Source organism: Diceros bicornis, chromosome X (genome assembly GCF_020826845.1).
Source record: "Diceros bicornis minor isolate mBicDic1 chromosome X, mDicBic1.mat.cur, whole genome shotgun sequence".
Taxonomy (NCBI): domain Eukaryota; kingdom Metazoa; phylum Chordata; class Mammalia; order Perissodactyla; family Rhinocerotidae; genus Diceros; species Diceros bicornis.
Window position 1 is genome coordinate 87,036,728 of NC_080781.1, and position 13,395 is coordinate 87,050,122.

A 13,395-nucleotide genomic window follows, 5' to 3' on the forward strand; every position below is an offset into this window, starting at 1 on the left:
AGAGCAGACAAGTAAACAGATGATCATAATTCAGACTGGTAGACGCTAGGGGTATAAGCATACGTTGCTGTGGAGGCAGATAGGATGGACACCAAACTAAGTTTGGCAGGTTCAGAGAAGGTATCTCAGAAGTCCCAGTGAGACTTGTAGATTGAACAAGGTATATAAACAAAGAGATGTGGGGGTAGCAGAAAGAATGTCTTTGCAGGCAGAGGGAGAATCATGTATAAAGACCTGGAGAAGAGAGAGAGTATGATACATTTGAGGAACTGCCAGTAGTTAAGTAAAACTATAACAAGAAAACTCTTTAGTTGAGCATATTGTTGTATGTCATCTGTTCAGTCTTAGGGAGTGGGTTTCTGGTCTCAGTGATCCACTGAAGAGTATCCTGAAGAGAGCTGAATTACATTTTTGGAGCATGTTTCATTCCTACATCTCTTCAGCGCCCTGTAAAATGTGTAACGTCTACTAACCTGTCAACTTTCAATGTCCCTTGGATTAAAGAAAAGTAGAGACTGAAGACTAGTGTCTTAAATAAAACCTTGGTACCTTGGCTGCTTGGTGGGATAGGTAGAAACTACTTGAAACCCTCTACCTCAAGCATTTCAAAGGATTCTAGTCCTAACTGTTTCTGAGTTAGTACACAGCAAACAAAATGCATTATGACTGTGTAGGCACTACCATTAGAAAGCCAGACTCAGAACAAATTGTCATATAACATATGTGCATATCTTATCCAATTTGCGCAATGAGAAAACTATGCCCACATGGCATATGTTTGAATTGGCAGTCAGTTTGTGGCATGCTGGGTAAATGATTGAAAAGGACTGAGGAAAAAGCATCTAGGTTAAATAACATGATATCTCTTCCACTGAGCACTTCTAGTACAGGAGAACTTGAGGCAAAAATTACCTTCAGTAGTATGGTTCTTGCCTACATAATCACGCAAAAAAATTCTTGAGTATGGAATCTTGCAAGATTTTTCTGCCCAATTCAACATATACTTATTGATCACCTACTATATGCCAGATACTGAGTTATGTGCAGTAAAGGAGCCAAAAATAGATTGCAATCTATTGGAGGTGAAGAAGCCAGTATAAACTAACCTCAAAATACTGAAGTAGTGTTTAATAACAAATGAGGAAACTTCCAAAGCCTTCATGGAGTTCGTGGCATGTGAACTGATCCTTGACAGGAACGTAAAATATCAACAGGTAGTGTTGGCAGGAAAATATTCTGGGCTGTGGGAACAATAATAATGATAACAACAAAAACAATAATAAACTGTAATGGTCATTGAGAGCTTACTATCTGCCAGGAATTTTTCTAAACACTTCATATCTTTAGCTCATGTAATGTTCATAGCAACCCTATGTAGTAGGCACTATCATTATCCACATTATAGATGAGGAAAATGATTTACAGAAAAATCAGAAAGATGAAATAACCTGCCCAAGGCGACACCACTGGTAAGTATTAGAGCTGAGATTCAAAATAAGGCAATCTGTCCACAGAACCCATATCCTTAACTGCTCCCTCATAGTATATGAGTAAAGAAGCAGTAGTGGAAAAATATAACAATGTATTTGGAGCATGTCAAGTATTCTGGGGCTACTGGGGCACAGCATATGAAAGAATTAAGTGTAAATAATGAGAAAAGAAGCTAAGACAATAGTTTGGGACCAGATCACCAAAGACTTTAAAAATCATGCTAAGGAATTTTCAGTACACTATGGAAGTAATCACTGGGGTAAGATTAGGAAGTAATAATGGCTTTTGAGGAGGTAACTGACATAATGCAACCCACTTTGGGAATATAATCTTAACCATACCATGAAGAATGCATTTAGAGATAAGGGCATCCAGGCAAGAGAGACAAGAGGTAGAGGCAATGAAAACACTTGAAATCCCTTCCATGAGAGTTGCTGCCTTAAATAAGTAGACAGATGGAGAATAAACGATACGTTCAATTTTTTGGTGCTAGAATGGAGTGCATTAACAAGAATATGAAAAATTTCAAAGCCCATAGCCCGATTCAAGTCCCTACCCACAATGTTATTTATATTGTAGCTGTGTCTGAATTTTCTCAGCAAAGAGATATCAGATAAGTTTTCTCATGTTATGACCAAAATAACTAATCTCAATTACTGTAGTGCTTAAGAAAGTATCTTATGCATGATGGAAAGTTAATACTCTGTGAAGATTTAACAAAGAAGCCCTTATTATGATGATTTTTGCTTGAGGGCTATATACACTATTTTAGAGGCTTGTATTTCTCACACTGTATTCAAGGGCGTTGTTTAATGCATTACCACATTACTTCAACAGTAAATTAAATGTTGTCCTAATGGCCTAAAACTGTTAATTTATCTCCTAAAGTCTGACTCCCTATAAGGGAATGACTTAGATATGGGAAGAATCGGGCACAACTAGTTGCTTATTGCTTAACAGTATTAAATTGCGCTTTAGAAGTCCAAGTTACTACCATGGAAAATGTGTTATACTTGGAATGAGGAATTCATTTTATTCTCAGGGTCCAAGAGGTAGTACAGTGTAGTGGTTAAAAGTGCAGTATCTGGGCCACACTGCTTGAATTCAAATTTCAGCTCCACCAGTAATTGTGCTTACCTTGGTCAAGTTACTTAACAACTCTGTGCCTCAGTGTCATCATTTTAAAATAGGGATACTAACAATATCTACTTCAAATAGTGAAGATTAGGTGAGTTAATATATGCAAATCTAAAGCTCTTAAGACATTGCCTAGAATACACAGAATTTGATAAATGGTAGCTATTATTCTAAGAAGATTGTATAAAGTACAGTTTGTACATCAAGAGCTACGATTTTCATATTATTTCTTCATTAAGTCATTGGGTTGTCTTTGCATTAATTAGAAGATCCAACATATAAACTTTACATATAATGGCTGTTTCATTTGCTTTTACTTTCCAATTTGCCTTGTGTCAGAAATTGGAGCAGTGTTAAATACCCGATGTGCTGTAAGAGTCAATAAAATCTTGGCTCTATCACTTACTAGTAATGGGAAAGTAACAGATTAGAAGCTTCCATTCCGATTTTACTGGCTTGTTCCTAATTATTCTCAGCATCCATGGTATATGTTTCTGTTATGAATGCTGTTGCTGATTAGCTTGACTACAGGCATTTAGTTGACAAACTACATGTTAAGGAACTAGGGAAAAAATCTGTAGGCAAAGGAAAAAAAACTGTGCATGGCATGATTTCTTTCTTTATTGCAGACTGATAGACATTCCATAATTATTTTGGTCTACAGCTTTATTGCAAAAAGCTTCTCCAAGGACATTTTTGACAGGGATCAGAATTTCTTCCCTATCTTTGGGAGGCAAAGTAAGTTTTGACACTTGCAAAAAGTGATAAAATCGAACAACATGCTTCAATACCATAAGTTTATTCCCCTATTATCAGAGTACCAACTACCTAACACCTTCCTTGTAAAGCTCATTGCAAAGAGTCTAGGGGATGGAGGGTGGAGGATGCAGCAAGGTGTGCAAGGGGAAGTGATCTTTGATTCCAACAGGGGAGTAGACATTGTATACAGTGGGAATGGGTATATATTGAGAGAACTGATTTGGTAGATTTACAATGCATGACCCCTTGAGCCCATGGTAACCTAACTGGATGTTGAAGTGGAGTTGCTTGCCATTAGCATTATGACTCTTTATCTTAACAAACATCAAAATGTGAGCAGGAAAAAAAAGAGGGAGAGAAAATAAGCTATTGATTTTCTCATGTTGTCTTAACCTGGAACCTAATTGAAGGTCAGTATATGTATCCATCTCAAAGACCAATTTTTGGAAAGGCATTATAGTATCCTGACACACACACCAAAAGAGGCTTGGTGATTTTCCACAGATGCTATTGAAAAGAAAAATATTTTAGCTGAGGCAAACATTCTCTCAGGAAAATCAGATCCAAAGAAGATAAACTGCAAAATAATTTGGCTGCTTATCAAGAGCCCAAATAAAAAAGGGGATATTTTGACTGGGTCAGTATATTGGATACAGGGCAGAGAGGGAGACTTGGAGTGTTCTGTTTGTCATTAATCCATAGTAGAACCTAAAAAAACTGTATTTATATGTCAGTGGACTAACATCTACTTCTCTCCTCAGTTCATCTTGTTCTGTAGCATCAAATACATGTGTTATCTTCATCTTTCCCACACTATATAGTGGTAAAACTCATGTAAAAAAATCTCATTACAAGATACACAGAATAACTAGAAGGCAAAGAAAAACAGTACGGTTCCTTGATTCACTGCAATGGTGCTATCTCCCCAATTCCTCCCTCCCTCTTACCCACAGTTCCCTCTGCTTTTATAGTATGTATTCAGGCATATAAATACTATTCATGGAGCCCCTGCCTTATAGTGTCTCATTAAAGAGACTTAAAGAACTGCTTTGTGATAATAAGGAATGAGAAAAGCCTGGCTCATGTCTGGCTTGTGTGCCTCAGATATAAGCCCAGTTTCTGATCAGAGCATAATAAGAATTGGTAAGAAAATGGGGGGGTGATTATAAACAGGCAGAAAGTTTCTTTCTGGGATGATGGAAATCTTCCAAAATTTGGTGACTTTGGTGATGGATGCACAGCACTGTAAATATGTTAAAATTCATTAAATCGTACACATCAAATGGCTGAATTTTATGATTTGTATAATATACCTCAATAAGTTATTGTCTAAAAAAAGAATTGGCAAGAACTACTTTTTGAACAAATCCACATAATGCTAAAAACCTGGATGAAAATAGAAAAGTAGAATTCATATCTAGATGCTATATTTACAACAGTACTTCTCAAATTTTTTGGTTTGTGAACTACTCTGATAGATGAAAAGGCACTATACTTCCCCTTTGCCCCAACAACACTCAGTTCTTCTAATTTACTACTGTAAAGAAAACTATACCAAAACCCCTCCCTGGAGACTGGCAGCTGCAGCAATAGGATAACAGCTGCCTGATTCTTTCACATGAGGCTTAACGTAAAACTTTTAGCAGTCAAGTGTCTCTGCAATTAGTCTTCTGTTTTTCTTCTCTCTCTCCTGCCTCAGAATTTCCCCTAGATTCTAATACACCTTGTCTTTGCTTTTGAACTGGCCTCCTGTCCAGCTGAAGACCACTAAATATTCTAGTCTACTGATCTACAGTGCACAAAATGTTTTATGTTTTCGAAACGGCCTCTGTTCAGCTATATTTTTTTAAACTTTTCACTCAAGATCAAAGGTCTACCTCTCTTCCTTTGTCTCACTGAACCTAGTAATTGCTCTGGCCAAGAAGGGTAAATAACAAACCCAACATTCACTTCACCTTAGCTAACAAATAGATTCTAACCTCTAAACAAGATTGTTTAAAAAAACACTCTGAAAGGAAACAGTTGGCAGATTGATACAGATTGTGGGAGAACCAAATTGGCCTTGCAAGTGGGCTCTATCAACAGTGTTGTGACCTGCATCCAAATTAGGCCGATTGAGTTCCACAGTTTAGAAGGGTGGATTATCTCACCATTTCATATTTGTTTTCAGAATTCATGTATTGTCAGGCTTTAGTGATAAAGATGATTTCAGTTGCTCCATACATTTAAGAAATTTGAAAGTGTCTCTAAAAGTTTCAATAAGTACACTGCAAGGTCTTTTGCATAATCCAGAGTAATCTAATGCTAGAATGATTTACTCTCGCATTATTATATGCAGAAATACTCCTTGGCTTTGAATTCAGAATCCCTAATCTGTCTTTCATTCTTATACATTTGCAACTTCATATCTAAGGTTCTTATGAAGCCCCAAACATTCCTCTGCTCTACCCTGTCAAACTATTCTCTGTAAAGTCATGTATGCACATTTCATCTCCCTTAACCTCCAGATCTGTCTTTTTCTACCTATTTCTTTCATGTGGAATCCTTTCTTTCTCTGCATTAATTTATGTTCTTTCCCACCTTCAAGACCCAGCCAAAATTCTCCTTTAAGAAGTATTTTGTGATTGCTTCACTTGCCTTTCATATAGGAATACAAATTCTACTGTTAGCATCATATCTCAGAGATTTTATTGTTGGCCAAAGTCAACCTAAAGGGATTTCTCCTTGAGGGCAAATTATGTCATTTTTTCATAACTCCACAAAGTCTTAAGACATCTGTGAATTAGGTTTAAGGTCAAAAAAGAATTTCCCCATCCTTTTGATAAACATGCTATATTTGGTTAACTGTTCTCTTATTCTAATGTTTTAGAATTAAAAAACCGTGTTGGGGGGCCAGCCCAGTGGCACAGGTGGTTAAGTGCACACACTCCGCTGTGGTGGCCTGGGGTTCGCTGGTTTGGATCCTGGACACGCACTGACACACCACTTGTCAGGCCATGCTGTGGCAGGCGTCCCATATAAAGTGGAGGAAGATGGGCATGGATATTAGCCCAGGGTCAGTGTTCCTCAGCAAAAAGAGGAGGATTGGCAGATGTTAGTGCAGGGCCGATCTTCCTCACGAAAAAAAAAAAAACTGTTAGGTCCATGCTCTTTCTTGAGAAGGCATAAAATGGACCTCTGCTGGTCAAGGATATTGAAAGATTTGATGGATCAAATGGTCTGAACCGGTATACTAAATCTCAAATGATTATGAGAATAAAAATAACAAAGTTTCGTAAAATTCTGAAAGGAAGACTGGCAAAAGTATTTCTATTTCATTAAGCTAAAAGAGCATAAGCATTTTGTTAAAAAAAATCACTGAGATGCTCTATCTCCACGTTGTCAAAACAAGTGATGGAAAAAAATAAACCCAAACTTGAGTTCTCATCTAAACTGTATTGTATGCCTGCCCGCCTTCCTTATTCCTTCCTTCCTTCTCTCCATCTTTCCGTTCATCCATAAACATTTATCAAGTACTGTACCTACTATAATGCAAGGAATCACTTTTATTTTACTTCCTCTATACATCCCCTAAGAAGAAAGCCAGGGTAGACTAGGAAAAAGCAGCAGATTGCGGCAAGGCCCACTGCCTAATTTTCGTTTGATAAACACATCTGTTCTCGTGTTTATTTTCATGAATCTATCGGCAGCTCAAGTCCTATTTAAGAATTAGGTTTTCATAGACGTGACATAATTTTCAGACAACCAAAGCAGTAACATATGGTTTGAATTTGTTTTTCTACTATCAGTACTACTTCCTGTTATTTTAATAGTGACAGCACCAAGTATAAGTAAAGTTCATTGATATTTATTTTAATTAACCATTAAATATTTTCCTTGGTCAGTTTAACTTGCTTTTAACGTCACATTTCAGCTTTTAAATCTAGAGGTAAAATCTTAGTGCAGGGCATAAGGGCTTCTTATCTGCAATTCATCAGGAAATAACCAGTGATTATATCGAAATGTTCCCTATTTGCTGAGATGCTACTACATCTTTCCTGCTTTATTTGGGAAAAAAGTCCAAGCTAAAAGTCACAGTTTCTTCTAGGTCTACAATCACAGAGACAGTAATACCAGTCAGAGAATCTAAAAAGTGATATTTCCTGATCCCAGCTCTGTTTCAAAAGTCTTTTGGAACCAGCCAGATCACTAAGGGCTCAAAGGGTTATATATCTGTGGAATTTACATTTAAGATCATTTTCCTTCTACAAATATGCTATCATCCTCTCTTATCAATCATATTAACCTTATAACCTTCCATTTCCAACTTTCTTAATTTTAAATTAAGTTTTTTGTTTGTTTTGTTTTTACTGTGGTAAAGGTGAGCATGCTATATCTAGAGAAAGACTTTAGTTGGTGCATCAGATTTAGGCACCAAAGAAATATCTGCCTTCCTCACTATAGTGCCTGACCTACCTGCCACCAGAGAAATTCTTTTAGGTTAGGTGGCATCTTAAGGAAGTCCAAATTTAAGTAAAAGTATATTGCCTACAAAGAATAAAACCATTAGCACTTACTAAAGTGCCTGCACAGGTTATCTAGGAATGGCAATGAAAAACATAAGAAAAGCTTGGAAGGAGAGAAACAGCTACATTTTGATGAGGGAATGGAAAGAAAGTTTTTAATGTGCAGGAAAAGTAGATTTATATTGAAATTCCCTGTGAGAGTTCCTCAGTAATATGAGGACACAGATGCCTAGACAAGACAAGTAAAAGTAAGAAAGGAAATAGGAGGGAGAAAGGAGCCAAAGATAGCCCTCAAAACTTAACTTGGAGCCAGCTTTTGTCTACAATAGGAAACACCAACTTGAAAGTGAAAAAAATATATAAATCTAATCTGTGTGTGTGCATGTGCACGCAATGCATGTGTGTATGGATGTGTGATTGTCTACATTTTAAAAAATGTTCTGCATTGAAAATCATACAGCATATAAGTACTTATATTTGACACAAAGATTTTAAAGTAAAACAATCTTTGGAACCAGGCTAGAAACAAAGAGGCTTATAAATGGTCAATACCATTTCACCTATTAAAAGCCTGAGGAAAATGCTAGAACAATTTACAAAAAAACAAGATAAAAGTGTGCTTTAACACCTATATCGCTGTTCATGGCTCTGTCGCATGTCAACAGCTCCAATTTTGCACTGAGACCTTTGTTAGCATAAAAAGCTCAGACCTCTCTTGATCTTTAGTGGCTAAAAAGAAATGTTCAGTTGTAATCTGTGTAACAAGAACATCTCGTACCATTCTTTGACACTGTTAACAGTGGTACACAACTTACACTCTGGTCAAGGAGAATCTCAGTCATTTAGTAGAAAGAATTAATTGAGTAGAATAGCATTTCTAGAAGTAATTGAGATTCAGCCAAGTGGACTAAAGAATAAAATTTGGTATCAAGTAGAGTGGTTTTGCAACTGGAAAAGGTAGAATACAAATTAGAGAGAGAAAATTAAAACTCAATGATCAAGGAGGTTATCATAAGAGGGCACTAAGTTTATCAAAACTAAGTTTAAATCTCCAGGCTCAAGTGATTTCATCCTGTTCAAGAAAGACAAGAGTGAAATTATCAAGGTCAAATTAATTGAAATACATATAAAGTCCAGTACCTAGGTTCATAAAACTACTTCATATGATATGATAGTGTTATGGACTGAATTTTTGCCCTCCCCACAAATATGTTGAAGCCCTAACCTCCACTGTAATGGTATTTAGAGATGGAGCCTTTGAGAGAGAATTTGGTTTGGATGAGTCATGAAGCTGGGGCTCTCGATGGGATTAGTGCCGTTATAAAAAAAGACACCAAAGAGCTTGCTTTCTCTCTCTCTTCTTGCTATATAAGGACACAGTGAGACGGCTGCCATCTATAAGCCAGGATGAGTCTCACCAGACACTGACCATGCTGGCACCGTGATCCTGGAATTCTGGACTCCACAACTGTGAGAAAATAAATTCCTATTGTTTAAGCCACTCAGTGGCTTGCTTGTTACGGCAGCTTGAGCTTACTAAGACAGATAGGGAGACCAAATTAACAGTCAAAAAAAAAAAGAACCTAGGACTTTTCATTTACCTACACATTAAACCTACACATTAAAAGATGGACTGACATATTAAAATGTGATTCAGCCAACAAGAAGTAAATGCCAAGTTAGGATACAGTAACGAAAGTGTAGATTTCACTACAAGAATAACAATAATAGGTGATAATGCTTCTTTACTCTGGTGAGCCCACTTCTTTAATATTATACTAAATTTAGGGCACTGCATTTTAAGACGGAATGTTACAAAGCAATATCTAAAAGAGGATGGCCAATGTTATAAGAGCGGGGTAAAGAAGTAAAGCAGGACATAATAGAGACTGGGTATTAGGGCTACCCTGTTGCACAGGGGACAGTATTCACATTGTAGTATGAGCACCTGTACATAGCAGCCTTGCTGGAAATCAAGAGAGGTGGCTTGTAGTTCTGGTTTTTCCCCTAAATAAAATGATTGTGTAACTTTGGGCAAGAGAGGGTGTTAGACTATACAATCTCCCAAGTCCGTTCTGTTCTCAATTTTATGGTTCTATAAATGTGCTCCTGCATGTGGTAGCGAGCTTTTGAATTAAAATGGGATTAACTAACTGTCAGGGATATTGTTGAAAACTTTCTCACAGTGGGTTAGAGCTTGGAATACATAATCTCTAAAGTTTCTTCTCACTTAAGAGTCTGTGATTCTGAGTCCAACACCCCATGTTAAAGTAAATGAACATTTTAAGAGCAAGAAAATTGCTATTGAATTATAGTGCTGTGGCCAATATATAATTAATTATTGTTGAAGCCTTGGTACCCAACACAAAGGAAGGAAAGGATGAGCCTTCTGAAGAATCACCATGACTTTTCTAGCTTTATGTTTTAAAGTCTGTGCAGTCCTACTAGGATACATGTCTAGGTTGAAGAGACTGAGGAAGAGAAGCAGAGTGGAAAACAGCATTGTTAAGACATCTATCATAGTATCTTGGGTTCAAATTCCGCTATTTCATTGGCTGCAAATCATCAATCAGTGCTGTGACGGCTCTGACTAATAGGATGCAATAAAAAGAACATGAGACTTGTGGCATATGATTTAGGTTCAAATCTCAGATTTTGTAGTTACTAGCAATGTAATTTTAGGCAAATTTAATCACTACCATAATCTCCACCATTATTATGATAAAAAATAACAATAATCAATGCTATTAATTGAGTATTATTAGGTTTCAGGTTGCAATTCATTATTTCATTAATCTTCATAAAACCCCTATGAGGTAGGTATAACGGCCAACGTTTTACACGAGTTCACACACAGTTATACAGCCAATAAATTGTGGAGCTAATTTATCAGGCTTATTTGACTCTAACATCTATACTTTTAGCCTCTCTATTATACTACAGTGCTTCCTGAGCCTTAGTTTCCTCATGAGTATAATGAGGAAAGTCCTTTGAAATGGTATGCTGAAGTTAGAAATAACTTAAAGCATCTAACATACATTAATGGTTCTATAGATCATGGCTTTTATTATCACTATCTCTTCCCCCAACCCTACCCTTCTAGGTAGGTACCAGAGAATCAGGCAATGAGACTTCTTACTCCTCATTCAAGAAGATGCATTGCTTGGTTGTTTCCACGGGGCCCATCTTTAGGGATGGAAAATTTACCCAAAATTTAATGTCCCAGGGGGTAAGAACAATGACTAAAGAGATATTAAAGTAATAAAACATTATTTTTGCCTATCACACTTTCCCACACTGACAAAGATTATTTATGTGTGTGTATACACACACACACACACACACACACACTCTAGTGCTGGAAAAGGTGCCAAGAAAAGACACTCCTGGTACTAGAGTTAAGTCAAATGATGTTTCTGTAGGGCCACATAGCTTTATATATTAAAAGCCTTAAAATTGTCCATATTCTTAATACAGTAATATTTCTTCTAAAAATGTATCCTCAGAAACTAATCATTTGTGGACATAAATTTATGTACATGAACTTCATTGCAGCATTATTTATAATGCTGATAAACTGAAAACATCCTAAATCTCCAACAATGAGAGTGGCAAAATAAAGTATGGTCATGAAACATTATGGAGCTGTTAATAACATGTTTGCCTATGCTGTGGGGAAATCTTTACAGTATATTCTTAGATAAAAACACCAAGATACAAACCTACATAGACTATATCCCAATATTTGTTAAACTGTTGTATGTATCCATACACACACACACACACACACACACACACACACACCCTATGTATAGAAAAAATACTGGAAGGAAATAAACCAAAGTGTTAACAATGGTTATCTTATAATGGTGGCATTATTGTTTTTTTATATTCTCACCACTTTTTCTTTGGTTATTTTTAAAATGAAGCAACTTACAGTTACCAATAACACAAGGAAAATCATGATTGAGAGCCTGAAGTCCCAGACTAATAGTTGAAATATAAAGGAAATTATTTGAATGTTGCTAACCTAGCCTTAATACATGTGATGTCAGGATACTAGATCTCATTGTGCTCTTCCAATATATCAGACTGTCTTTCCAAAGGGAGATGTGTGATGATCATGAAGAGAAAAATCTCTTACGTCATTTTTTCAAGAGGTCACCTGATCTTGTATCTTGCCTTTGGGTAATAGCTAAACATCATTGTGGACAGTGGTATTTCTCTTCTTAAATACCTTAGCAATAAAACCTACACATTAACAAACTTTTAAAGGCAAAACAGCCAGAACAATCACACAACCAAATTTTAAGCCTATTTTTCTACTAAGTGTGTGTGTGTGTCTGTGTGTGTGTGTGTGTGTGTGTGTAAAGAGAACGACGACTCAGCATCCCCATTTCTATCAATTTTCATGACAAGAAAGAAAGTACAGTTCAAACAAAACTCAGGTAGAACAAAAAAGAAAAGTATTCTATTTTATGGTCAGTCAGTGAGGTTAAGACTCAGAGAAAGGAGACCGGACCAGAGACACTTTCTTAATGTCAAAGCAAATCCTGAAATTTCAGATATGCAGCGTTCTGTCTTAACCAGATCTCTGTTGGAAAAATGATATTCACTATTTTCATTACTCTTTTGGTAGTTTTCAAGCTCTCTTTCTGATAATATGAACTCTTCCCCCAGGAGTTTAGAAATTCTGTTTCTAGCAACCTAAGTTCCATTATTCTAATCTATAGCTAATATATCATTTGGTTTAGTAGTAGACAATTTAAAAGATTAATATTTAATGTCAATATCCAGTATATGAAATCCAATATGAATTGGCTAATACATTTTGAATTGATTAGCTCATTGATTAGCATCCACTTTATGAATATAGGCACTGTTATGTTTATGTAGGTTATTGTATTTAAGTTAAATGGGATGAGAGTTTCTGTTTCTCATTTAACAAATTTCTGCAAGAACCTGTAGCTTCCCAGATTTATGGCAATTTCATATTCTCCTTCTGTGATTAGAAGCTATATAAAATGCATACACCTTGGCAGTAAATTCTTGGCATTTATAGAAATGAAACGAGATAAACCTGTACCCTAAATGTTAGCAGATTCTCTCTTCCCTGATGCCTACTAAGGGTCTTTCATTCAATCTCTGCTCCCAGTACCCAAATTGCTCAGAACAGCAATACAAGCCTTTAATGGAAGTTCTAAATCCCAAGCCTTTACAGATCACCAAGTTGAGAAGGAGCTCTGACAATTTAAATGTCACATTTGTTTTATTGTTGATATGAAACTAATGGACACTTCAGAATTAACTGGACCTCAAAATCCAAATCTATGTAACTTGAAATATTAACCATTACTGGTATATGTATAGACAGCTGAATTGGATAATTTGGAGCAAATAAAATTTTCCCCTTTAACTCTAGCTTTGTTGAACCAACTTAGTGATATGGAAAATATTAACAATGAATGAGCATAGATATGAAATGTGAATTGTATTAGATATT